Genomic DNA, 25,543 nt, shown 5'->3' on the forward strand with positions numbered 1-25,543 from the left:
AGAAAAAAGGAAACGACAAAAGTTTCGCTTTTCCGGTCTGGATTTCGTGTTTGTATACCGACGAACAATCAGGAAGGAAAAGATTTCCAGCAAGGGATAGATTTACGCACTTTTCGCACCATTACTCTCTCGAGGTTTGCGACAGCCAATAATTGGACGTGTCCTTTGATCCTTCACTCTCGACCCTAATTCAGACGCCGCAAGATTTTTGGGAGAACGCGGTTGGATCGTTGGCACGCAGTCTATTGACGAGCAGTCCAATCTCGTTTCTCTCTACCAACATCGTCACAATCTTTTCCATGGCAAGATTAACGATCTACGCCGATGACCTCAGCGCACGAACCACTTGGACGCGCTATTTCACCAAGCAGAGAAAAACCAATGATTTCTATGATATTTGTTCCCAGGTCGACGACAAAAAGCCATCGAGTGCGCGATAGAGAAAAGACAAGAAGGGAGATTATAGAGAAGAAAAAGCCGATTGCGGCATTCCAATTAATTTGTTTAAGTTGGCCGACGCCCTTTCCAAGTCGTGAATCACTGTTCCAAAGCAGATTAGAGATCTACCCGATCGAACGGAGATTAAGTCTCCCCGACGTGACTTCCTTTTCTTCCTCGTTCTCGTCTTAACACTTTCACCTTTGGAAGAAAAGCAACGCCGTCATGGAGGGGTTTACCTAACGCCGCGCGGATAGAACGAAACGAGAAATTTTCCAGTAATCTTCGACGGCCAGAGATTGAGTCGAGACGGACTGAATGGCCGTCGGAGATCGCAGTCGTTGAAGATTCTCGGATTTGGACTTTCCTCTCTCGAGAGAAAAGTCGAGTTCTCGTTCTCGACCGAGCGGAAGAAGAGAAAGAAGTGACGGATGAAGAGGAGGAGGAGATGAAGGAAGCGGCGGCGGCGGTGGTGGTGGTGGTGGTGGTGGTAGTATCAGAGTAAGAAGTCGCATAGAAAGGGTACGCGAGAAGGATGAGAAAACGAAGGAAGAAGAGTCAAAGGGGATGAAGACGAGAGACGGAGGTGGACGAAGACGAAGGCGTGCCATTGTCACGTGGATTTCCAATTAAAGAGGTTCGATGGGACGAGCAGGGAGAGGGTTGGGCGATGGATCAGAAATCCATTGCGTCTTCTCGCGAAAGTCTAACAGGTTTCCCTCGACTTACCTCCTGCAGTAATGGAAATATCCGTCGATTCGTCGCGTCGTTCAGTTTCCTTCGATTCGGTCAGCAGACGGGGGTGGAGCATGCGGCGATGCTAGCGGCAGCGGTGGCGCGTTTAGTTTTATAATTGAATCCAGTTGTTACCGTTGATGGGCAACCGATTGCTTTCGTTTGGTAAACACTAACTTTTAATTATTTCCTCCCCCGGCCAGAGCCCGAAGCAGGGGGTGGGTGGGGGGTGAGAGGCGTCGGTGGAGCCACGTGCTGCCGGGAGATTGATTCGGCTAAACAGCCCGTAACAGTAGAATAAACGGTGCCCGGCCAAACTAGAACGATACAAAGAGAAAAAGAGTGACCGTGTGCGGGGGTGTGTGCACGCGAACGCGCGTTCGCCTGTACGTGGAAAGATAAAAAAGAAGAACGGGAAAAGCAAGCGAGACAAAGAGCGCAAAAACAATGCGCATAGTCAGCCTAACTGCGCAAACATTGTCGGCCAGTGATTGCTTCGATTCACCAGCGTTTTTTGCATTCGAAATTGACCGATCGAGCGTGCTAAAAAGAGGAAAAGAAAAAAGAATTGTGTACAAAGGGTAAATTAATGCAACCGAGGTAACCAAGTTGCACCCTGCGAAATACAACATTGGCCTCTGCGGTACGTAATATGGTGTGTCGCTCCGATACTATTTTCTCTCTCCGTTTCAGCGACCGCTCTGACGTCATTCACCGATGTTAAAGCTTTCTTTTTTCCGTGAACGCAAAATAAAAGGCCTCGATTCTGGTCGAAAACGCGCTCGAAGAAACGTTTCGTTCGCACGGCCTTCCGGCAGTTAAGCCGTTGCACCGGAAATATCTTCGGTTGCGCGGGAATTCCAAACTCGCGCAGCGGATGGACCCGACGCGGAAGCTTGACGGATTAAAGCATGACCGACGCAGCAATCGCAGTTTCGTTGGAATTTTAAATAATCGCGGGGACGATGAGCTGATGCGCGTACACGTCATCCCGGAGCGATCGCGCGCGTATCACGGCCGGACGCGTGTAAACCCTGACAAATTCCGGCGCATACTTCTGTCGCGTTGCTGACTAATTAAACAGTCAAATTAGCGACAATTACTATAATTTTCGGACGGAATAGTGCGCAGTTTCCGCGTTTATGGCGCCACTAACGGCGACATCGGTATATTTCGCCATTCCACTGCCTGTTTTACGAAGCGTCTCGTAATTCGCGCTGCTCTGCGGACGCTGAAGTCCGATTGAAATTTAAATTATAGTTCGCGGCCGGTGTCGCGCGAGTAGTAAAAACGACGATAAAGTCCGGTGCGCACTTTCCGCAATGCAGCGTGCGATTAAAAGACCGCATTACTCGTGATTCCCCTAATTTCCAGAACAATAAAGCTGCCGTTTATTGGCACGCGTGCACAGACGCGGCGCTCGCATGTGTCCCGGCAGCGCACGAGCCAACCAGGTCACTGTTATTTTTAATTCTTTCCTCGTTAACGGCACGGTCCGGTTCACGGCCATTTTTGTTCGTAACGCGCGAATCGTCACCAAAATTCTGACCACAATTACGTCGCGGATGGCCGACTGTCATTGGAACGAGAACAAAAGTTCAACTTTCCTTCGCTCGGGTTCATCGAATTTGCGCTTTCCTCTGTCCGCAAAAACTCGACCGTGAAACTTCGTTAAACGTGCGTTGAATCAACGCGGATCAAACTGCACCCTCGGATCGTCGTTAGAAAAATTGAAACGGCAGGTGTTGCGCGAGACGCTGAGACACGATGAACCGGCGAGGTGTAAGTAATAGGACAGTAACTTCTCGCGCGTTAGAGTTCTGATCTCTATCGGTTATGACATGTGCGCAAAGTGCTGACAGATTATTTCTCCGGAAGCTCGGCTGCCGGCTGCCGACGAATTGGAACGAAACGCGGGACGGTACGGTTCTCTCTGATTGTCCGCTGTGACAGGCACCCCGATAAATCGAACGTTTGCGAGCGAAAAAAAGAGCCACGCAGCACACGCACATGACCGTCCTTTCGAGCGTATGACGATTAACGAGCCAAGCGTTTAGCATAGATAATCACTCCCGGGAACGAGAAGTGTAGGCTGAATGGCATTCAAGCTCTCCGCATCCGCGATCCCCGATGCAATTATCAATCGAGAGTCCGCTATGCATTAACATAATCAGATCAGCCAGCCGTTCGAAACCCTGCCCGGTTGCTGGCTCCCCTTCTCCCTTTGGCCAGCGTCATCAGCATCGACACTAAAACCAACATGGCTCCTATCCACGAGGCGCGACATACAACAATGCAATTATTCCTAAGTGCAGCGCCGAAAGATCGCCTAAAACCGCGCGTAGGTTATCGGACAATTATCTTGATTAACAGATTCGATCGATGATAACGTTTCGCCCCTTATCGACTATTTCGACTTGCCTGCCCGATCCCGATGCTTTCCGTAAGATTAAAACGCCGGAGAAAAAACGCTTAGCCGATAAACTATCGTATGGTTTTGGGGGAGAATGATGGAGATACGTTCTCGATTAACGCACGGCCACCTATATTTGTCTTCGATGGACAACTTGCTAAGTTTAATTAAAACGTTTGTACCATCTGATCGCTTACATCTACGAGATTACGAGTATGATCGATGGCTACGTGGCACCCTTCGCCACGTCGCGTTAGTTTACCGATGCCGGCAAATAATAGACCGACTCGCTTTGATCCATACCACACAATGTTTACCCAGCATGTAGTGGCGGTTAAAAGAGTGTTTGGCTTACGACGCGATCTCGTTAACAGAGATCCACTCGCAACCGGATAAATTTAGAAAGCAATATGTTCGGTTGCTCGACGATCGACAGACTCGGCGGGTAATTTGTCCCCGGTAGAAAGTTACGTCGCGGAGGATCGAGAACATCCAGGCCGAAACCGAACGGTTGGTCGCGCCTTCTGCCGTTCGGCTAATAAATTTAAAATAGAACGTTATAGGAAGTTAAGGCCTGTGGAACGCGTGGCAGGATAATGAGGTGACTAATTAAGCTTCGTTAAGCGAAGAAATTCTTCAAGTGGCACGACCGATACTTTAATGGTTTCCACTTCCCGTAACTAATTAGTATCACGTAAAATGTTTCTGTGCTCGAGAAAAGAGTTTGACGGCCTTCGGTCTCGTTTCGAGTTGCCAGATTAATTGAGTATTCCTGTTTGAGTACGAACCGTTTCCTCACGCAATCGGGCATCGTAAAATCTTGCGTACGGTTTCCTAACCGACGAACGGTGAACGATACTTTTATCGAATTACCCGGTAAAACGTTACTTGCGCAGAAACTCGCCAATTATTCCGTCGAGAGAGTCGTCGATGAAGCAATTTTGATAAATTTTTTTAAGTGGCAAGTAGCTGGAGCTTCTGTTTCTAGGTCAAACTCGTTGCCTTTGACGTTTCAAGGGAAATGTACGGAGGCTGGATACCGAGCGCGGGACACTCCACAAATGTCAGAAGCACGTTCTTATTTGTTGCCATGCAATATTTTCATGGTTGCCTCTCTGCGCGAACCGGAAGCATTCGCCAGAGAATTGGGAATCTTCTCGACGGCGAATTCTTCAGCGTCGCATGTAGCGGCATACGTTTCACGACCGAGAACTGCTCTTCGTTCCTCGAATCACGCGATACGCGAGCTTTGTCGTTCGTTGGATCACGGTGCAGCGTGTAGGACAGGGAAAGAGATCGGCGGGAGTAAACGACGGCGCTGTCGCACGCATCTCGACTACGTCCTCTCGTCTTTCGGTAAGTCGGAACGGGTTCCAACTTCGGTTTCCTCGCGACGACGACGTAATTCTTCGTTTCTACCGAATAGACCAAGAAAACGTAGCGCATTTTGAAACGCTCGGCTTCCACTCGATGAAAATTCGTTTCAATGTTCGAGATATTAGTGGCGGATGGTAACGAGGAAAACGGGAGTCCTAAAATCCGACGTAAATGCAACGACGCTACGAGCTGCTCCGAGGAAATGCATTGTGGCGAAAGGGTAAGTTGTACCCTGACTTCCGACTAGGTTGGCTTTGCAATTCGCGAAATACCGGCTGGCTGCACTTCCGTGTCCAATATTCCACGGCAACGAGACACGTCATCCGCCGGAAACCTTCTCGCATTTCGTAGACCGAGAGTTTGGGACTAAGTGTTGACGTGTCGCGCGTCCGATGATATAGCGGCTCCGTGTGTTTGCCATTGCGAGGATCTGCGAGGCTGTGCGACCCGAGCGAATATCCTTGTCCATCCGGATTAATTTGGTTTTAAGGGGTGAACTTGGTGTCCAACGCTTGTTTCAAGAATTTCGCGAAAGACGTTAACGAAGAAATAGCTTGTCAGCTCCGGCCGCTTTATCGGACAGTTCACGCTCCGGCTGGAATATTAAATTTGCGTTTCCCGTTTCTCAGACCATGCAACATGTAAAGGTGAAATCGTGTCAAGCTTCAAAGCCCAGAGCTACAGAACACTCGTGGATGTCTGCCTGTCAGGAGAACGTGTTCGTTATTGAACACCGTATAGGTGATAGAAAGCGGGGAGAGCGTTAGCCAGTTACCGTTACAGTAATTCAGAGAACTAACGCGGCATTTGATGCACCAACGATAGGACGCTACAACAACTGTATCCAGCTACTCAAGGCAGTCCGGCCGTACCAAAGGTCGACCTTCCTTGTGGCAACCCATAAACGACCTTCCGATAGCTCATCTCATGAATCGTGGAATACAGATACTAACACGGACAACGTCGGTGATGAAACCATATCCGTGTTTAGTGTACACAGTTTGCCACTAAATGCTAATGCCTCGTGAACTCTGAATTACGAGGGCTAACTTCTCTCTATGAACGGCCTGGTTCTGCCGTAGGACTTGCTCGATACACGCGGAACCGGCTACTCCTGCAACTCCAAATATACAGTCCTTGCACGGCTTACAGTTCATTAAATTCACCATCTCCGCTTAGCGCCAGGATCAACTTCCAATGATGAGTCATTGACAGGATGTCGAGTCGAATTCGTATCTCGAATGCGATTAACGAAAATGTCGGTACAGTTGGAGTATTACCACGTGTTTAAACCGGTAAAACACACCACGTAACACGGATACGAGAAAATGGTTGTTGAACGAACGGAACAAGGCAGAAGATTTATGGACGTGTAATGAGCGAATTCTTGAGGGCCGCTTATTATAATATCCGCACTGGGTATTACGCGCTAATGCGGTATTACGATAACGTCTTGCTTAATGGTCACGTGCCCGTGTCACGCACTATTCGTGTACTTATGCACATTAAGCTTGTTATAGTCGATTCAGTTGTGTAGACAAGTTTCTATGCATGACACGGTAAAAGATTTTCCGTAAGTTTATTTTAAGCATGTTAAAGAGAATTTCAGATTTCTACAAATCAGCAGCAAGAAATACAGTTCGGTTATTATTTCACCACTGCGCATAATTATTTTGATAAACCCTCGATTTAGGTGCACTGCGTTAACGCGTTCTGCGCTTTGGCTAATCTCCGTTATGGTTGCGTGCACGTGGCTCGTGTACTCTCTTCCGTTCACGATTCGATGCGTGGCTGCGTTATCATAACGCGACCATTCGCAGTCAGCTTGGCGAGAGAGATGGCGCGTCGAAGTTGGATTGAAAAAGGAGAAAAGGACATACAGCAAGAGGAGCGGAATTATTTTAAGGCGCGACAGAGCGTCGTATCAAACAATTTGCTAAGCTGACCATAATCTGGCTTTTCATATGTTTCTTCTAACTTTCCAAATAGTTTCGTCCGCTTGCTTTTGGCGGAGAGAGATCGACGGCAAGCACCATCACAGCTTTAAAGAGATTCAATTTAACGATTCAAACACGGAACAACTCGTCCACTGGGAGATTCCGTGGAGGGGCGAAAATTTATCTGGCGGGCGGGAATTTATGTCATTCGTGAAAATCAATAAATAGAAATCAAAGTATGTTGGCCACGGAAAGAGGGAGTCGCGAGAATCGGCCACGTCGACTTCCTGGAAGCAATCTTTCGCGTCTAGACACGGGCCAAGTCGTAGAAAGCTGCGGCCTTTCGCCGCCGAGATTTTAATATTTGATCGTGCGCCGCGGCGAAACTCCGGCTGCGAGCCACACGAAAGGTACGAACAGAAAGGGTTGCGAGGGATAGCGTTAAGAATTACGAGGTCCATCGCTTAATTATTCATCCGGCCGGCTATAAGCCAGCCTTAGCATTGGGTAAACCGACGCTGTTTACCTGGGAACGGCGGCATTTACGCGCGAATCGATTTTACATTCTACCGAACTTGACGAAACTTTTCGTTCAACTGCGGTTAATTACTTCGCCAATCCTGGTGTTTACTGGGGAATTCTGGAATTTGCACAAAATACAGTGGGATTGCGGCGAAAGATTTCTGGACAAAATGATTTCGAGGCTGTGTACGAAAGCTTGGCCGCTCTGTCCCCTTTAAGAATTTCCGGCGGTGTGACTTTCCCGCCGCTGGAACCGCCACGTTGCGACTTTTTCCCAGTGCTTGACTCGATTACGCGATTACAAAGTGGAACTAACCGGGTGCAATGGAACATTGACCGGGTTGGATACGAGGTCAGGTCTCTCTTCGCGCGCAACCTTCGTCAGCCGGCTAATGCGGATCCGAATTTGATTTTCCGTGTAGCTGGACCGATAATGGGCGGATACGTAGCCGTTAAACCAGAAGTGTTCGCATTCTATATACCAGCGGCTGACGGCCCAACCTTCCATACCTAACGTAATTAAAATGTGCATTACCGAGGCCGCTGCATTATGCAAGAGTCGAACACGCTCGTTGCAAGCCTCTTTCAACACCGGCTGCGTCTGTCTTTATTACGAAAGACAGCTGATCAGTTTCACCAACGTTTCCATACTCTAACAGGATACGTTAGAGTATCCTTCCACCAAAATTGCGGAATTTGTTTCTGCAATATCGAAGAGATCTCAGAGAGCAAGCCGAGTACGAGGACTTTATATCCAAAGACGGTCCGTTTTCACGAACCTCAACAGAAGGAGTTGTTGAAAAGGGGAACGCGTTTACGCCTCGAATCTTTCGAATCGCGATATCTTATCCGTAGACACGCACACTTTCGCCTCCGTTCGATAGCTTTGGAGCGTTCGAGAGTGACGGGCTTTGAACCGGTGTAACGTTGAAAGACATGGTTAATGTTTCGTAAAAGGAGCATTAATTAAGAGCCTTGATGTAATCGCTTTTAACAAGGACAAACAGGGGCAAGACGACGACGAACACGGTACGTACACACGCGATACCGCAGCGCAAACCGGCGTATCTTTATTATTCGCAAGTTGGCTGATAAGCGCGGGTTCGGTTAGCAGATCGTGGGTAACAGAGGCTGCAGAGACGCAGGCCCATCCATTCGAAACTCGTAACTCGGCTTATCGCCCGTAACCGCGACGCGTTGTAAATGCGTCACGACACTTGGCGAAAACATGCGACGTACGTGCGGCGTTATCTGCGCGCGATATTGTTCACGGTGGAGATTTAATTGCGAGCTGCGTAGACGTGCCGCATCGCCTCAAGTTTCTCAGCCGGTTGAAACGTTGTTCCTAGAGAAACAAGAAGAAAATATAACAATCGCGTTACGTACAAATGCTCGTTGAAGTTTGCCGTTCGATCGAGGGGACACTCGAAACAACGACGATAGAGAAAGAGTAAAAGAGATTTCTTTGGGAAAGATCGCGTAGAGTACGCGCGAGCGTAATTGCTTCGGCAGCGAAGCACAGTGCCGTGAATTTTATTGAATATACCATGCTCGAAGCGGTTTCTGTTCGAATAACAAGAGTTTGTTCCAATAGAGACGGCGGCTGTACGCTCGCCCGCTCCTCGTTTTTCCTCGTTCACTTGGCTCGCTTCGTTTTCCCCTTCTCTACTTTTGACTTTTTAAGTCAACTTTGCACGAACTTGCATGCCCCGTGGACGTCTCTTGCCCTCGTTCTCTTCCACTTCTTCTATTCGCGGTGCTCGTCAACACAGAAGAGAGTCGACGCTGGAATTTCCTTCCCGAGTATCCCGTGTCCCGGGGACACGTTCCTCCCGGCGCAGCGCGATGAAACGGGGGCGAGATGTTTTCATTTGTAGGTAGCACGGTCGCCCCTTCAGCTCTTCGCTTCTTCTCGCGTTTCCCTCGCACGCGACCATCGCCATTTACGCGTTTCCGCGAGCACGAAGATTCTGAGTTGATTGTAACGTGTAGGCTTATTTAATAAAGCAACGAGTCGATCAATTTGTAATTGTCAGATGTATTAAAATAAGTGTAAGTACAAATACAGAGATACTGTGTGCCGGTTTCAATCGTTGCTCGCTCAATACTATTATACCAATCGAAGAAACCATAATAATTTCCTAGGGAGCGCGTTCATACATTTACATCAACGGATGTTACCACAGAAAGTTAGCCTTCTTGTGTAACTCTAGCTGAAGATTACAAGAAACAGCAATAGCAACCTATTCAAAGTTCTTTTGCTTCTAAACCTTATAACTCAAAACACCGTTGGTGTTCCAAGGCACAATATTATGGATCTGTCAGTTTTGAATCTTCCCTTTCAACTTGAATCTTTTTCTACGGTCATGGGCCGCTGCAATTTGTCCATCGTGTAGCAATAGTTTGTACACACTCGCACCTGCACTCGCAGCTGAAGATTACAAGGAACAGCAATAGCAACCTATTCAAAGTTCTTTTGCTTTGTGGAGGATTGCTTCTGACACTCCGAGGCAAAACAACAACATGATTCGAAATGTCTGCTGACTCATGTGCCGCTACAGCTTCTAGATCTTATAACTCAAAACACAGTTAGTATTCCAAGGCACAATATTATGGATCTGTCAGTTTTAAATCTTCCCTTTCAACCTGAAACTTTTTCTACGGTCATGGGCCGCTGCAATTTGTCCATCGTGTAGCAATAGTTTGTACACACTCGCACCTGCACTCGCAGCTGAAGATTACAAGGAACAGCAATAGCAACCTATTCAAAGTTCTTTTGCTTTGTGGAGGATTGCTCCTGACACTCCGAGGCAAAACAACAACATGATTCGAAATGTCTGCTGACTCATGTGCCGCTACAGCTTCTAGATCTTATAACTCAAAACACAGTTAGTGTTCCAAGGCACAATATTACGGATCTCTCAGTTTTAAATTTTTCCTTTCAACCTGAAACTTTTTCTACGGTCATGGGCCGCTACAATTTGTTCATCGTGCAGCAACAGTTTGTACATATTCGCACAGCGTCGCGCTGTTTTGCCACGTTTCACGATTCTACGTCAGTTAACCAACTACGTTCCAGATTCGCAATTTCGAAGCTTCTCTCTGCGCGACTCTTCCTGCTTAACCACGATACGAAAGCGCGAGAGAATACGAGCATTGTCCACGTTGTATTTCACGGCTCCATTTAGAAATTCAGACAGGGAAAAATTAGAAATACGGCGCGGTTTTTCGGTGCTCAGTAGTAATAGTAGTAGTGGTAGTAGTAGTTTCCTCAGGATTTTTCGTCTGGTTTGGTACGTGACGTTTCGCCTTCTTCTTCGACTCGGCGAATTTTCTTTTGCCTGCAGCGAACGTGGCACAGGCACTCGACTGCGGAATGCATAAAATTTCCCCCCTATTCGACAAGGACTTAAAGTTGAAACGGACTGGAAATTTATGGCGCGTTTTACCCTCTTTCATTTCTAATGGCAAACACAGCGTACAATAGCCACACGCGTGCGTGCACAAGAAAGATCGTGTACGTGGCAGGTCATTCGAGAAAACTTTCTTGAAACTCACTTCCATGTCGTTCTCGCGCGATCTAACGGGACTTTAAGTACCTTCACCGCGGTGAGGAAAAAGTTTCGCGGCGGATTTTTCGCGCAAGTAACGTCACCTGTTCGAAGAATAGAAGAACTTCTCTTTCTCCGTTCAACACCCAAAGACCGATAGAACGTTCCTTCGGATTCTCCATGAAATTCCGTCTATTCTCCGCCGTTGACGGCTTGCTTCGAACTCGAGTTTCGAAAATCTTTGCAGAGAAATCCGGTGGAATTCGGAAAAAAGTAGAAAAAAAGGAAACGATATCTCCGGCTGTCTGTTAATTTTCGATTATCCTTTCCGTGCTTATTTTTCACGCGGAAAATCAGCGACCCACTGGACGCGTCGTTATATCAATTTCTTCAGCTCTCTGGGTGGAATCGTTTGTACCGCGAGAAACAAAGCGGCTGGTCGCTCTCGGCGGAAGGAGAGAGTATACAAGAAAGAGTGGAAATTTAAAGAAGAGTTTACGCTCCCGATACGCTTTGCCGGCGTTCGCCACCCTCTCGGATTTTCGCTTTGCAACCGGAGGCGTGCTGGCGTCTTTGTTGAGAAGTCGTTGAAGGAAGGAAAAGAGGAAACAGGGGAAAACAGACGAGAAGGAAAAGCCGCTTTCCTCGCTACTGGGAAACAATTACGTCGGTCCAACGAGACTCAGCTATACACCGGTCCTTCTTTCTTTCTTCACGGATGTGGTAGAAGCTTTCAATTAGTGGGTTGCGGGTGAAATCCTCGCCGAGGGTCGAAAGATGATTGCGTGGCAGGGAAAGGATCGAAGGACGACCGGTGTACCCTTCACGGAGAATCGCTAGAGATCATCGTCGCACGGTTCGCCATGTAGGACAACCGCTAACCCTTCGTTGCTTCGACATTATCTCTGTGTACCCAGAGATCCCCGACAATACGGCCGGTTCCAAACTCTGTCGCGGTATAATCTAAGCCCTCGGTCGTCGGCCGACCCTCCCTTGGCCAACTTCTGCCCTGCTAAACTCGCACGTATTCACCACGCAGCCCTCTCTCTTCTTCTCTCTTTTTCTCCACCTCTCTCTGTCGTCGAAATGAATATTTACACGCACACGTTTGATCGTCCCCGCTTGGCTTTCCCGGCTTTGCATATCCGCGGCGGGACCATAAGCGTGTAACGACTCATAGGCAGACAGCCCACGGTCCAGGAAGTTCGGTCGACTTGCCTCTTTGTATGCGTTCACGCTCGTGTACCCCTTTCGAGGGCAGAGTCTGTGATTACGCACCGAGTCGTCCTTCGACTCTTATGCCGGGGTCCTGCTTGGTTTCATCTCCTTGAAACCCACCGACCGGCAGAAAATTTAGGATCGCCTTTCCGAGTGGTTCCGCATCCGGCCACCCGTGGGAGGAAATGAACGCGAAGGGGTTGCTATAGAAGAAAGCGGAGCGTAGCAAAGGGGGGGAGGGCTCGCGTGACGAAGACAGAGCGATCAGGAATAGTTGTGATCTTGGTAAAAAGTCGGGAAGAGTGAAGAGACCGAAGAGGCAGAAGCTGGGAAATCGTCGTTACGATTTTTCTCCACGACTTTGGCGATTATCGAGAATGAAAAGTCGCTACGTTTTCCTTGAACTATCGTGCAGAAGAACGTCGGTGCTTGTTTCCGCGAAATCCGGTTCGATAAGATGGAAGATGTTACACGGATGAGCGTCTAAAGGCAGGCAAATAAAATCTCCGGCTACAATATCGAAATGCATCGATTGGCTGGCCCGCGAGGTGATCTAATAAACTATGCGACTGGATCACGGCCAATCCAAAGTTTGCGCGTCTGTCTGCACCAGAGAATGCAACTTCGATTTCTTCTGCAAAGGATGTACCTCGATGAATCGTCTTTCGTTTTCTACGAGAATTCACCCTTTTTCATCTTCTTTTCCTTTCTCTAACGGAGAAGCACGCCAAAAATGTTCGATATGGCTGGGATTAACCGTAAAAAAGAGAAGCTTATATTCGCGGCAGAGAAACGAAACGACCGTGCCATCCAATCGAATGACGAAAGTTCGATAAATTTCCCTGGCATCGAAGCGAACGAATTTCGAGGGTGACAGTCGCCAGTCGAGCGATCGTTTCGAAACCGTTTCCGACCAGAAATTTCTACAAGCGGAATCGAATCGTTCAGCGACGAAACTCCGGTTGAAAAATGATCGGGATCCACGCGAGCAGACAGCGGCAGATAGCGGCTCCGATCGAATTAATAGCGAGATAACTTTGACCGAGACGTTCACGCAACCCTTATGGCAACAGCTGCACGACGAGGCGTTATCTCGCGACTCTGATTCCCTTCGAGTGGCAAGTCGAGTGGGACGCGAACGAAAGGGAAGAGCACGCGCGTAATACCCTTCCTGATTTAAGTCGCACGATTCGCCGTCCCCAACAAGCACGCGCCTCTGCAAACAACCTTCTGCCTGTATTGTTCGCTATTGAAAACGTGGAAATCCCAGATAAGGATCCTCTCTCGCGAACAGCTATGAATTATCAATCTTTCATGGCTTCGTTTCCCTTCCAAGCTTTCCGTGACTCCATATTTTATCGGATAATCCAACTAAATACGTATTACGATATAAGGGACAGAAAAAATTGCATGTGCAATAGTACGAGTATGACTTGAACGAACGCGAGTCGACGTAGCGCAGAGCGCTAGGACAGAAAGATAAGTAGCTAGTCTTTGGTCGACAACGCGTTCTAGGTGGTAAGCAACGTAAATAGTGGCGATACGAAGGTCTCCCGTAGGTAAAGATATTGTTTCCAAGTCGATAAGTTGGTCCCCGGGGGTGAAAAGAAGTGACGTTACGTCAGAGAGGAGAAAGCCGTATATGGAAGGTTGGCAGAAACCGCGATGCCACCTAAGGGACGACGCTAGCTGAAGGAAATGGCGTCGGAGAGACTAACGCGAGGTTAGCCTTGGCTGGCGTGACGATGTATACGAACATGCGCCAACGTATGTTGCCATGGGGGGATGTTTCGTAGTATAAGTATTTAGTCGGTGTATGGAACGCCGTAACTCGAGGATACGAGCATACGGGAAACAGCGAGGGCGATATGGAGAAGGTTATGAGTTAAAAAGAGACTCGAAGGAAACGGCGACGGGGGAATGGAAGAGTAACGGATTAAAAGCAACGGAGGGCGTTTTCGTCGAAGAAAGTTTTTACTCGGCGACGTTCGCGTTTTGTCGCGTAAACAAGTACGGTCAAGGTAAAACGGAGAGACCGCTTTTAGTGGAAAGAGGGTTGCAACGCGAGTTTCACCCTCCTGGTCGGCGTCGTAGATCGAGCTAGACGACGGTAAAGAAAATCAGGGAGGAAGAGACGCTGGCCTCTCTAAGCGAAGGGTGAGAAGGAAGGAAGCTCGAGCCTAGCGGGGAGAGTCGCGAGACAATTTATGGCCACTGGAAACAATGTGCCGCCGGCCGACAAAGGGTGCCACTATACTCCTTCCCCCCAAGAACGACGGCGAAGTTAGCTCGCCCGGTAACCCTGGCCAACTACCACCACCCTCTCTCGCCCTTCGCTGCTGCCATTGCCGCTATATCCACTGGATTCCCATTCGGTTCTCGCTACTGATTTTCCGTTTCCTCGCGGACCGTTTCATCGGACGAAAGTGGATCGAGGTTAAACGATGGAAACGCTCGGAGCTTTCAATGGAGGAACACTTTGATGTGAAATTCTCGGTGATCCTCGAACAGTAAAGGTACGTCTTTTCGGTTGATTCGACGACGGAATGGATGTATCGTCGTAACCGGCCGACGAAAACCGGACTTGGGCCGATTCATTCGTAATACATTCGTTGTAAAGGTATCGACGCCGATGGAATCAACGGAAAAGGGAAAATGAATCGGCGGGAGAATGTTTGACCCAAATCAAAAATCCTTCGGAGAGATCGCGGCATCGAATCGAGCCATTCGAACCTACACGAAGGATCTCCCTGCCACGTGCAAACGATTCCTCAATTCCCTTTAGAATTTTCCGTTAACGCGTCTTCCTACATCCCTCGAACCTCTGAGTCTGGTTGTATAATTCTGTGTGGCGGTGCACGAGGTACCCTACCCTCCATCTGTTTAATAATAACGCCGTACTATTTAAATCTGAAATAAATTCGGTCGCGTCCTCGATGCTGGCCCCATGCCTCTTACCACGAGCTAAATCTCTGATTGCGGATTCAGGTGTTTCATAGGTAGGGCAAAAGCTGTATCGGGGACGATAAGGTAGCTGGCACTCGCCAGGTATCTGGGTATATAGGTAGAAAATGGAGCAAGAGACTGAGATCACGTAACTCGGTGTATCTACCTCCATTCGTTTCAACCCCTCTATTCGGGGAATTGGATCGTACCTGGAGATATCTGGAGACTGAACGTGGCGAGTTTTAAGGGTATCAAAGGACAGGATATTGAAATCTCCCGCTCGCCAACTCGAAACTACCCAGGAACGAGGAATTTCGTGTACGGAACGGGAAGGCGTAAAGTATCGTTACGACGTCTCCACCGCGCTACGAACCTCGTGTGTTTTATGGATAATACGCCCGCATCCATCGACTCTTCTGGCTTCAACGTTACTCGCTGCTCTAATCCACTTTCGAACAGTCGAATCGCCTTTATCCTCCGCTCTAATTCCTCCTCGTGAATCGAAGGAAATACGCGCCGTTGCGTTGTATGAAAATATGCCTCGTCGTCCTATTGAACTATCGTCCTATTGACTCTCGATCGAGTAAATTGTATTGTACGAAAGTACCACATGCTTTGTTCGGAAAACGATGCAAGTCCGCGACGACTCGTTCGTTACCTTCTACAAGAAGTATCGCGATAATAACATTTTTTGGGATTTGCCAATCTTTTCCGCGATTCATCGACGAAGGAGAAAGCGAGGATGAAACGAAAAAGCAAGAAAGCAGGGGGAAGTTATCTAAGAGAAAAGGAAGCTAGAATCGCGAACGGTTCGCCGATATCGCCTTAATGAGCGGAATATTTATAAAATAATTACTCGGTTGCTAAGCGCTGCCAGCGAACAGGGACCAACTTGAACGGAGAAATCGCGCCACTTCCTTCTTCCAGACTCTCTTTAATACTCGGGACAATGAGCATCGCGGTACACCGGCAAAAGAATAATCCGAAAGGAATACGTACCCTTATAATTGCTGCCGTGGAAAGCGGTGATCTTAATCTGAATTTAATCCACTCGACGTCGATTATCTAGGTCGCCAGGAAATACTGCCGTGGATTATCAATGCTTAACGAGTCGCGTGATTGATAACGAGACACGTACACCATGGACATTTCCGTATTCCAATCAGAAGCGTTCTTAATATTTGTTATCTCTCGAATTACGATATTACGAGTAGCTTCTTGATGTATCTTCTGACGAGTAATCGATCTTAATCTCTGTTGATCCTCAGCTTCTGGTTTTAACAAAGTCTGAACTTCGCGCGCAATTCTTGTAGCTATAAGCAACCTGCGTCGTATTCATTTGTCACGTGCACGCGTGATGCTTGTTACACGATGTTCGGTACAGTTAAATTTTGATCGTTCGACGACATCTCCGTAGTCTAAATTCGTAGCTTGGCGAAGATCGTAAGCGAGCGACGAAACGACGCGGAGTTCGATGTCACACGCAGGGCATAATTCAGAACGAGTTAGCGTTCCGTGTCCGCGGTGCCGCGATGGTGTCGTTTAACTGGATACGCGTTGAGCCGGAAACGAAAGATTTGCGAGCTGCCACGGAGCAACGCTCTCGTTTTCTATCGTAGGCGTCGCCAGGCCGACAACGAGCGGCAAATAAAGCCGAGCGGCCGACCGACCAAGAGGTCTCGTTGTTGAAATTGATTATTATTACTGGTGATAATCCGCGACGAGGATGGCGGACAAAATAACGCGGGTTGCCCGCGGCGGGGAGAAGGGCGGCTTCAAATTTAGCCGCGGCGAAGTGGAATTCAGCGCGAAGCGATTGGCCGCGTGCGCAATTTAAATGGAAAGTTACAGTTTTAATTCAAACTCGGTGGAAACTCTGGTTTATCGGACCGTAACCGGGACAACGCGACGAAAACGAACGTCCGCGGGTAAGAGCTAATCGCGAAAGAATAATACAAAGCCTGAGAAACGGACATGCGCTTTCCAGCGTTAAAATTTTGCGATAGACTCGTCTGCCACTAAAAATACTCGAATGCTGTTAATTATGTCGAGGAAGAATCTAGGTAACGCGGTCGTAGAAGCAGTTTGCTGGGCTATTCGTCTACCTGACGCAAGCACGCGCTCGCTTCGGCTCCGTGACAAACGTTTACGAGCCGGAGCTCGCGTTTGTCTCGCGGCGTAGCGAGACGCGAGCAACCGCAATGATAACGAACGTCTGACGATGCAAAGAGGAAAACGCGGCTAGACCGGAGCAGAATTCTGAGAAGATAATTTTCGGCGAAGTAACAATAGCGGCTAGAGAATTTCGTGGCTCGTTGGCAGTGAGAGCTACACCCTCGAGGCGCGCGCCAGGGTGTCTCGTGTGTGGCCGCCGAAAACATAACTCCGCCATTACGCGGCCGCATTAAGACAGACGCATAAACAAAGAAGGGGTTGAACAGAGAGCCAGCGAGAGTCTGGAGGTAGTGGATCACGGTCGGTGAGTGCGTCGTTGGTGGCGGGACCCAAAGCTGTCGCGAGACAGTCCCGAGTCATTAGAGAACCCAACAGAAACTCGCGTACAATGCGCTCCTACAATGAGCTCCTACAATACGACGTACGCACCGCGACGACACTCATTCGGGACACGATTGTCGAGCGGAGAGTTCGGTCGCGGGGACCGTTTCTCGCGTCTTCCTTTCCAACAACTCGAGCTGAAATTAGAGCGGTGCCGTGAGTTTCAGAACAACCACTTCCGAGCTATTCATCGGGCTTCGTGTTCCCTTTTAACGTTTACTCCCTGCGGTGGCTTCGTTTGGATCTTCTACTCTCGTTTCACGTATAAGCACAGCTTTGTTGGGAAATCAGGAAATGCACGATCTACCGCGTCGCGGATATCTCGGAATGATAACAATCTCTACAGGATCAGAGTAAACGTATGGCGTTGTTCTTTTTATCAAATGTCTTGCCTCGTCGTTCACCGTATCCTTCCCACAGGACGGAAAGTACGTTTCCTGGGTCGTAAGATTGCCCGTAACGAAGGGAAAGTAGGTATAAGTGGTTTTCGGTGGCGTTCAGATCAAATCAAAGTCGAGTGGCATTATGAGCGTGACATTTCCGACGCAACTCCATTTGATCAGCGGGAAGCAACGAGACGAGTCCTTAGGAGAGTGAGCCCCGTGGCGTGGACGCGCCACTTAAGAGGCGAATAGGGTGAGCTCGAATAATACGCGACACGAGTCGACGTAAAGATCGCGCTGCAGATATTCGACGATGTTTACGCCTGTCGAGAAGATCGATCCGAGCGTCCTTATTTCGATAAGTGCTTCAGACGTTTCGTCATTTCTCTGCGCTGCTTATCCATCGCGAAACGAAACAAGGCGAAGATTTTGCCCAGACGACGACGAGATCGCCGGGTTAAATTCCGCCCAAGAGTCTCGTCAAATCGAACAGATGGCGATCGTGTAAATAGAAAAGCAGAAGAACGTAGCCACTAAGCCGGAAAGTATCGCGCGATGCGTTAAGGGTCTCGTCGACCTCAGTACCCCATCGTGGATGGTATTTTTCCACGACGTATGGATGAGAATGACCTAAGGGAAGAAAAGACAAGTCTACAGTGGTAGACGACTCCCCGAGGAAACACAACACCTAAATTAACCGTCGAATACACCCCTGTTGGGGTGCTTGGAGATGCGCGCAACGCCTCCAGATACACCCTCGTTTGCAAATTGAAGGAGCGGTCGCTTTATCCGCTCTCCCCGCGAGGCAACCAAATGGAAGGAATAAAGGAACGCGAGTAGGTGACGCGGGGCTGGAAAACGGCGCGAGAGCGAGTGCCACGAGACAGGGCCACGCATAGGCTTTCCATCGGCCGGGAATTGCTCGTGGAAGCTGGATGAAGTGCTCTTCTTCGTTCGAAGAAACGACAATTCAATTTGGAGGGGTGCGACCAAACAGGAGACGACGAATTGCAACGAAGGGGGATAATACTAAACAGCCCATTGTCGGGGAAGTGGCGGCTCGGGTGGTTCTTAAATCGACCGCCTTACCCCATTTCACCGCGCGCGCCACGTGTGCGTCCACGGTTGTGTCGTGAAACGAGTGCGAGGAAAAAAGAGTCGCAGAGACTGGGCTGGGAAGACTGGCGATCGAAGGGAGAAGGACGGTGGATAGAGAAAAAGGGAGAAGCTCTCGGTAGTAGGTTTGTCGATGCGAGACGCTTTGTTGGAAATCGCCGTTTCGCGCTGTTAACCGCGTCGAACGGACGCAAAAGAGAGAAGGAAGAGACGAGAGGAAATAATATCCGCGCTCGTGGAGCCAGATAGATGCGCGAGAAGAGGCAAAGGACAACGACGACATGGCCGAAGAAAAAAGGGAACGAAGGGCAGAAAGAAGACGGACGGACGAACAAAAAGCGCGAATGTCCGTTGGCCGTCGTTCGCGTTCGGCCATTGAGTTTGCCTAACGGACTCTGTGCAAACACTGCCTGCGAAAGTCTTTGTTCTGAACCGGAGATTTATGCCCGTTTCACGTCGTTGTCCGGATTTATACTCGCGCCCGCTCCCACCGCGTGCCTGCGCCCTTTTTTCCCAGCTCTCATCGCGATAGCAACGCGAACAACGTGCAAATAAAGTAGTCGCGCCGAGGTTCGCGAGCACATCCCTCGACGGTAATCAAACCAGCGAAACGAAAGGGACGACGAGATTTTATGAATCTCATCGCGGAGCACAAAAGGCTAACTTGCTTTCGCTGTGTAACGTGTCTCGTTACCGGGCCGCGTCAGCCGCCAGTCGAGAATTTATTCGCGCGTGTTGCGATTCTTTCCGCGGACCGAGAGAATCCATTTACAAAAACATAACTACCGCGTGCGCGCGCGCGCCAAACAAAGATGCATTCAGCCTGCTGGAAATTAGTTCTTTTGACCGTCGTTCCACCGTTAACAGCTTACGACGGCCGCAAGACGCGAGCGAGTTGGTTACTCTGCTAAAACCTGGCGCGTTTGTCACTTGTTACGAACTTATACGTTGACAAAGAGGCGGCCTTTTTTTTGCAAAATCGCGAAAGGAATTCCGTAAGCGTGGCACGTGCGAGCAGAGGCGAGTTAAGCCACTGGAGAATCGAAACTCCTTAAGGAAGTGTATCGGGAAGTCTCGTTTCGCCGTGTGCTATGAAGCAGCTCGAGTTCGTGTTCAACGATCGTGCACGACTTCTGTCGACGCTGCGAAAATCGCGCCTCGATATCGTTTTGACCTCTCTCGCTGTGGCAGCGTCTCGTTCACGCCACGCTCGAACCGTCGTCGTTATCGCAAACATTTCGGAACTCGACGAGCCGAGAATCTCGTGAAATCACGGCAAGAGCAGGGCTCGGTGAAGTTCTCGTCGTACGAACGATCGTTTGCGAAGACTCGTCGTGCGCCACGTGATAAGGAAACGAAGGATTCGACGGTTAACGTGGTCGGTTTTTCCACAGCACCGCGTGTCTCTGTGTCGCAACATTCGCAATCTCGCGGGTGGTCGTTTTACATCGGTCGATTGCCAAAATAAATCCGCAACGGCTGCTTTTGAACGCGGATCGTTTTCACAGAAAACGAACGGAAAACTGTTAAACAACGACCTCGTTGCACCAGTGCGACAGTTTTCAATTAGACGAAAAGTTAGTTCGTTTCGACGAAATGACTCGGAAACGAGGTACAAAAACACAGCGAGCAAGGAGCAAAGGCTTATCAGCGGTACGCGAGACTCATGAAGCGAATCTTTGACCAACGTATTAAAAGAACAAGGCTTGACTATCGCGAGAGAGAAAGAGAGAGAGAGAGAGTCGCGTGGCGTGCAGTTATGCGTCTCGTAATTACGTTTTCCTGAGCCACTGTTCGAAACTCGAACCGGACTGCTGCTCGTTTTTCAGGCGCATTTTCATGCGAGCTTTTTCCACCGTTAATTTCAATTTTGCAGCTAAACCAGGTGCACGCGCTGATTCGAGCCGAGCGTCGCGCTGAAAGACCCGTAAAATTGACCGAAATGAAGCCAACGCGACAGAGTTCCAAGCAAACGAAAAATTCACATAATTGAGAATACGGCAACTCGAGTATGAAACGAACTCGCGACGTACGCGAACGCGCCTATTTCACTCGTCCACGATTTTTATAAACGCAAAATAGATGACTCTCGCGAGAGCAAAATTTTTTTCCCATTTCACATACATTTTTCGTTTTCTGAATAACAATGGCCAAGGGAAGGTTGTAACTTGAGCGACGTCTCGACTCGGAAAGAGGGTAATTCCGAACTATCAAAACGAACGAACGACTAAATTTACGCGGAGACAAGGTTGTAACTGGCGGCAGCGATGGAAGGAAGCTCGCAGGGAGGTGCAAACAGTTTCGTTACAGAATTAGTGTCGGCAGCGAGCGAACGCGGTGGTGTTTCGGGTGGTGTCGCGACAGCTCTTTCTCTTTTTGCGATACCGGAAACACGACGTGGCGCGGATGAAAACGCGACGGAACCGACTATGAGTGAGCAAGAGAGAAAGTTGCAACTCGTAGCTCGAGAATAGTGGTCGTTCGCCGCACGGCCGGTGCCGAGGAAATGGCGACGAGTTAGCACTTACTGTCAGTCCCGAATATTATATAGGGACGCGAGTGGCGTGCAAGCACGAACACGGTTACATTAATATCCGCGTTAACGCCGTGCCGTTGCGCCCTGCGCGTGTTCGGATTTTCGAGATGTGCGAGCGCCGATAGCGACTACGACATACGTAAAATCCCGACAGAAACAAGCAGCACCGGCGGCTGCTGATTTCCCGAGCGGATACGACGCTGCGAATGATTTAAAAGCCGCGTGAAATCGACCGATTTTCGACCTACGTGCATCTACTATCGCCTTTCTAATGAAGTCAAAAGATATTCTCCGCGAATGGAATCGCATCGAAAAGTTGTAAACTATACATCGAGAAAAATGGATGTCAACGTACGATTTACACTGTCCTAGCGTAGTTTGCAACGTCGAGACATACCGCGTCGTGTGTACGTGGTACACAATTGTGAGATTTCGTTATGCCCCAGAGCATCTTGTAACTTTGCGCGATATCGTGGCGAAGTTGCCAGGTGTCAAAACTCTTTGCAACTTGGTAGAGGCGTCTCGCATTTTGACGGCTTACGGGCGTGACGGTGCGACATTGTTGCGAAATTTCAACAACGGTTAAGACGGTTTGCGACCACGCTACAAAGTGGAAACGAAAGAGGAAAGCTCAAAGACGGGAGATCGAATGGAAGCGTTTAAACGGTCTACTTTATTCTGGAAGATGGTCCGAAGGCGATACAATCGCGCAACAACCAGCTTTATTTGCCAGATGTTCCTTCTTCTCGAAACATATCGCAGCGCGAAACAAGCCGAATCCACTAACGCGAGATTGGATAGCAGCGTAGGTGTTCCCTTGACTGCATCGAGCCCTCGTACACGGACCTACGATTCTTCGAAGCGATAAAGCTGACGGGAGCCAGAGAAAACGCGTTAAAGGAACCTCTTCTTCGAGGACGTAACGCGTTTCTCTCGATCTTGCCTCTTCTCATTTCGCCGCGATTCACCAACGAATTTCTTCGTACGGTCGTCCGTTCGAAATAAATCTCTGTCTCGTCGCGAGGAAAAACTTCGCTTCAAGATATCGCGCATCTCTCAGTTCGGACCGCGTCTGATTCGATCGGAACGTTTCGCCGGTCTCGATGTTATCGCGCTGCATTTTGACGGATATTAAAGTTTTCTTTATCACCCAGTCTCTCATCCTCGTTCCATATTCCACTCGAAACATCGGAGGATTTTTAGACAACGCGTATGTTTGGGGGAAAAAAGGCTTGCAAGTTCATTATTTCCGATTGCGGGGACCGGTATTTGGAATGCGAGCGTTCGCTGAGTTTCAGTGTGTCACGTTGAATTTTCCGGGCCAACGAGGAAACAAAAACAGAGAGATCGAGCTAGAAGCCTGTTCCGCTTCGAGAGTTTTTTGACTTGCCTTTTTGTTGCCTCGACCAAATGTTCATATACACGCAACGCACATATCTATAATATACGATACATATACGAGGCCGGTGTACAGTGTACGCATCTGCGACATTGGCAGAACGAACAACGTTCGATTTTCATGCGACGCGGTGGCTTCGTAGCAGGTTGCACTTGGCAATTTCATTCCGGTCGTGGCGATTTTTCGCTGGCTGCAGCCACATCCTGCCGCGACTTCTCTTTTGGCTCGCACGCGAAACCATTAGCCGCACGGGGACGATCGGTGGCTCGCTGCCTCGGGCTCTCCGTTTGTACTCGATACACTTGATAAAAATCAAACTCGCCACTCGTCTGTAGGCAGGCCGTGACGCAGCCGCAGGCTACGCTCGGCAAATTTGGCTCATTTTAGTGGCGCTGCAACCAGCAAAATAGAAATTAATTTCATGGGGAGAGCGGAGTCGTGCAACGTACCGCCGCAAACTTTACCCCTCGTTTCAACGAAACGCTGTTCATAATCGTGAATTTATTACTCGTTCGCTGACAGATATCTATTTATAGCTGTAAACGTCGACGAGGAAAGAGACTTTGACGATGCTACGTACAATCTAAACGAGAAATTCGAGACGAGATTATGGTGTATCTGGACGATGGAAAAGTGCGCGAGCGAATGATGTCGAAATGTTGAAACAAGAACGATCTACATATAGCCGTCGATTGGATCAGTTACGTGCAATTTTAATGAAAAAAGCGTCGGCCGGGTGTCCCAAAAGGAATTGTTTTCCATTATAAAAAGCGACGTTTGAGTTTGATTAAAACAACAGCGAGAAAAATCAAACAGCGCGGCTGGGAATTGGCACGAGCCTGATTGTTCGTATTGTTATCGAAAATATCGGTTAAAATTAATAACAGATCGATTCCTTGCTCGACCGCGGCGAAATCTAGAAATCGCCAAGCTTAGAGCAAACGTCAAACGCCGTACATATTACGGCCCGTATCTCCATATTCACCGCGGCCACTCCAATTTTTCACCGACTCGGATACTCGTCGACATATATTTTATTAATCGAAGAGCAATTTAACCGCGCCACGGTGACAGGGTAAAGGCAGCGAGCAATTTTCCCAACGTTCGATTCCAATCGCCAAAAGTATCGAATTTTCCGTATCGAGTGAACAAAGGCCAGCCAGTGACGCGGCTTGAAGTAGTTCAAATAACGCGGAAGCTGTTCCATGAAAATTATACGATTCTGCGCGCCAGAGGACGCGATTAAACTCGTTGAACAGAGAAGGGTGGCCGGCTACTGGCAGCATTGGGTGGCTCGGCCGTGCACGCCACTGGGTGAGTGGGCGAATGGGTGGCGAGTGGGAATCGAGCAGCGTGTCCTCGGCATAGATTTTCGTCGGATAAAATCGTCGCTGATACCTTGATCACGGATGCGTATGGATAGCTTTCACAAAGCGATCGGCCAGGGTGCGGTCGTACGGAAGTACAAACGGTACAGTTGCAGGCTTATCCGTTCCGCGGACCGGTCATTGTCACTCGTATCGTTGGCGCGCAACGCCGATATTCGTTCGTGCATTAGATTAATTGCGCCCAGTGCCGCATCGGGGAGTCATATCGATACGCGCCACCTTTGCGGATAATTCGCGGATGAGAATTTTGCGGCCGGTCGAACGAGTCGATAATTTTGGACGAGAACGAACGCCGGCATGCGGGTCGTAACGTCCAACAGATCGTTCTGAAAAAGTAGAACGAGTCTTTGTTTTCGCCCTTCATTATCTCTCGTCTATGCATCAGCATCTATTATTATAACACAATGCACCGTTGTTATCGTTGTAAACGTTGCAGCGTATCGCGCGCCTCGATAAATATTGCCATTGTTCCGGTCAGCTTGCAATCACGCCGAATTTTCCACGGATAATCGAATATCGCGCCATTTCCTTGCTGGAATTCGAAAGCTCGAGGGAGGGACGATCCGGTGATCGAGAAAATGGAACGCGATTCTTTGACGTAGCGGGCGAAACCGAATCGACACCGAGCCAGCCCCACAGAGATCCACTCGATTTTCCATGGATGCTGTTTTTCATAGTCAATTACGCTTCCATTTAACCGAGTCTGGTTTTCACGGACGTCGTAACCGGCGAAATAACTTTCGTTCGTCCGTGGTTCGCTACGGTACCGTTCGACTGAAAATAACGAGATTACTCGAATCGCGTGTTTCTTTTTCTTTTTTTCCCTTCCACGTTCCCCGATCGTTCACCCCTGTTCTTATTACGTCAACATGGAAAACTAGTAAACGAAGACGACGATTCGGCTTTGGTTTCGCCAATTTCGAATTCGTTGGTCACACGACCGATCCTGTGTCGCGTAAAATCGCCTCTGTCTGCTGCTAGTTGCGTTTGCGCGGTAGCCGTTCATTGCCGAGTTGTAACGTCAGAAA

At 48.9% G+C, this 25,543-nt stretch overlaps 1 protein-coding gene across 4 annotated transcripts in view; it reads right to left on the minus strand.

Moving 5' to 3' along the window:
• Nucleotides 1–25,543, minus strand: part of LOC126921973 (uncharacterized) — a 229,615-nt gene that overhangs the window by 184,989 nt on the left and 19,083 nt on the right. The window contains exon 2 of one of the 4 annotated variants that reach the window (XM_050734092.1): nucleotides 1,168–1,490. The exons of 2 other annotated variants lie outside the window; for them this stretch is intronic. The gene's annotated coding sequence lies outside the window, so the exon portion shown is untranslated. Of the gene's footprint in view, nucleotides 1–1,167; nucleotides 1,491–16,136; nucleotides 16,731–25,543 lie in introns of those variants that run through there. One more of the 4 variants, XM_050734095.1, reaches the window with a different exon arrangement.

This window comes from Bombus affinis, chromosome 11, assembly GCF_024516045.1.
Source record: "Bombus affinis isolate iyBomAffi1 chromosome 11, iyBomAffi1.2, whole genome shotgun sequence".
Classification (NCBI taxonomy): domain Eukaryota; kingdom Metazoa; phylum Arthropoda; class Insecta; order Hymenoptera; family Apidae; genus Bombus; species Bombus affinis.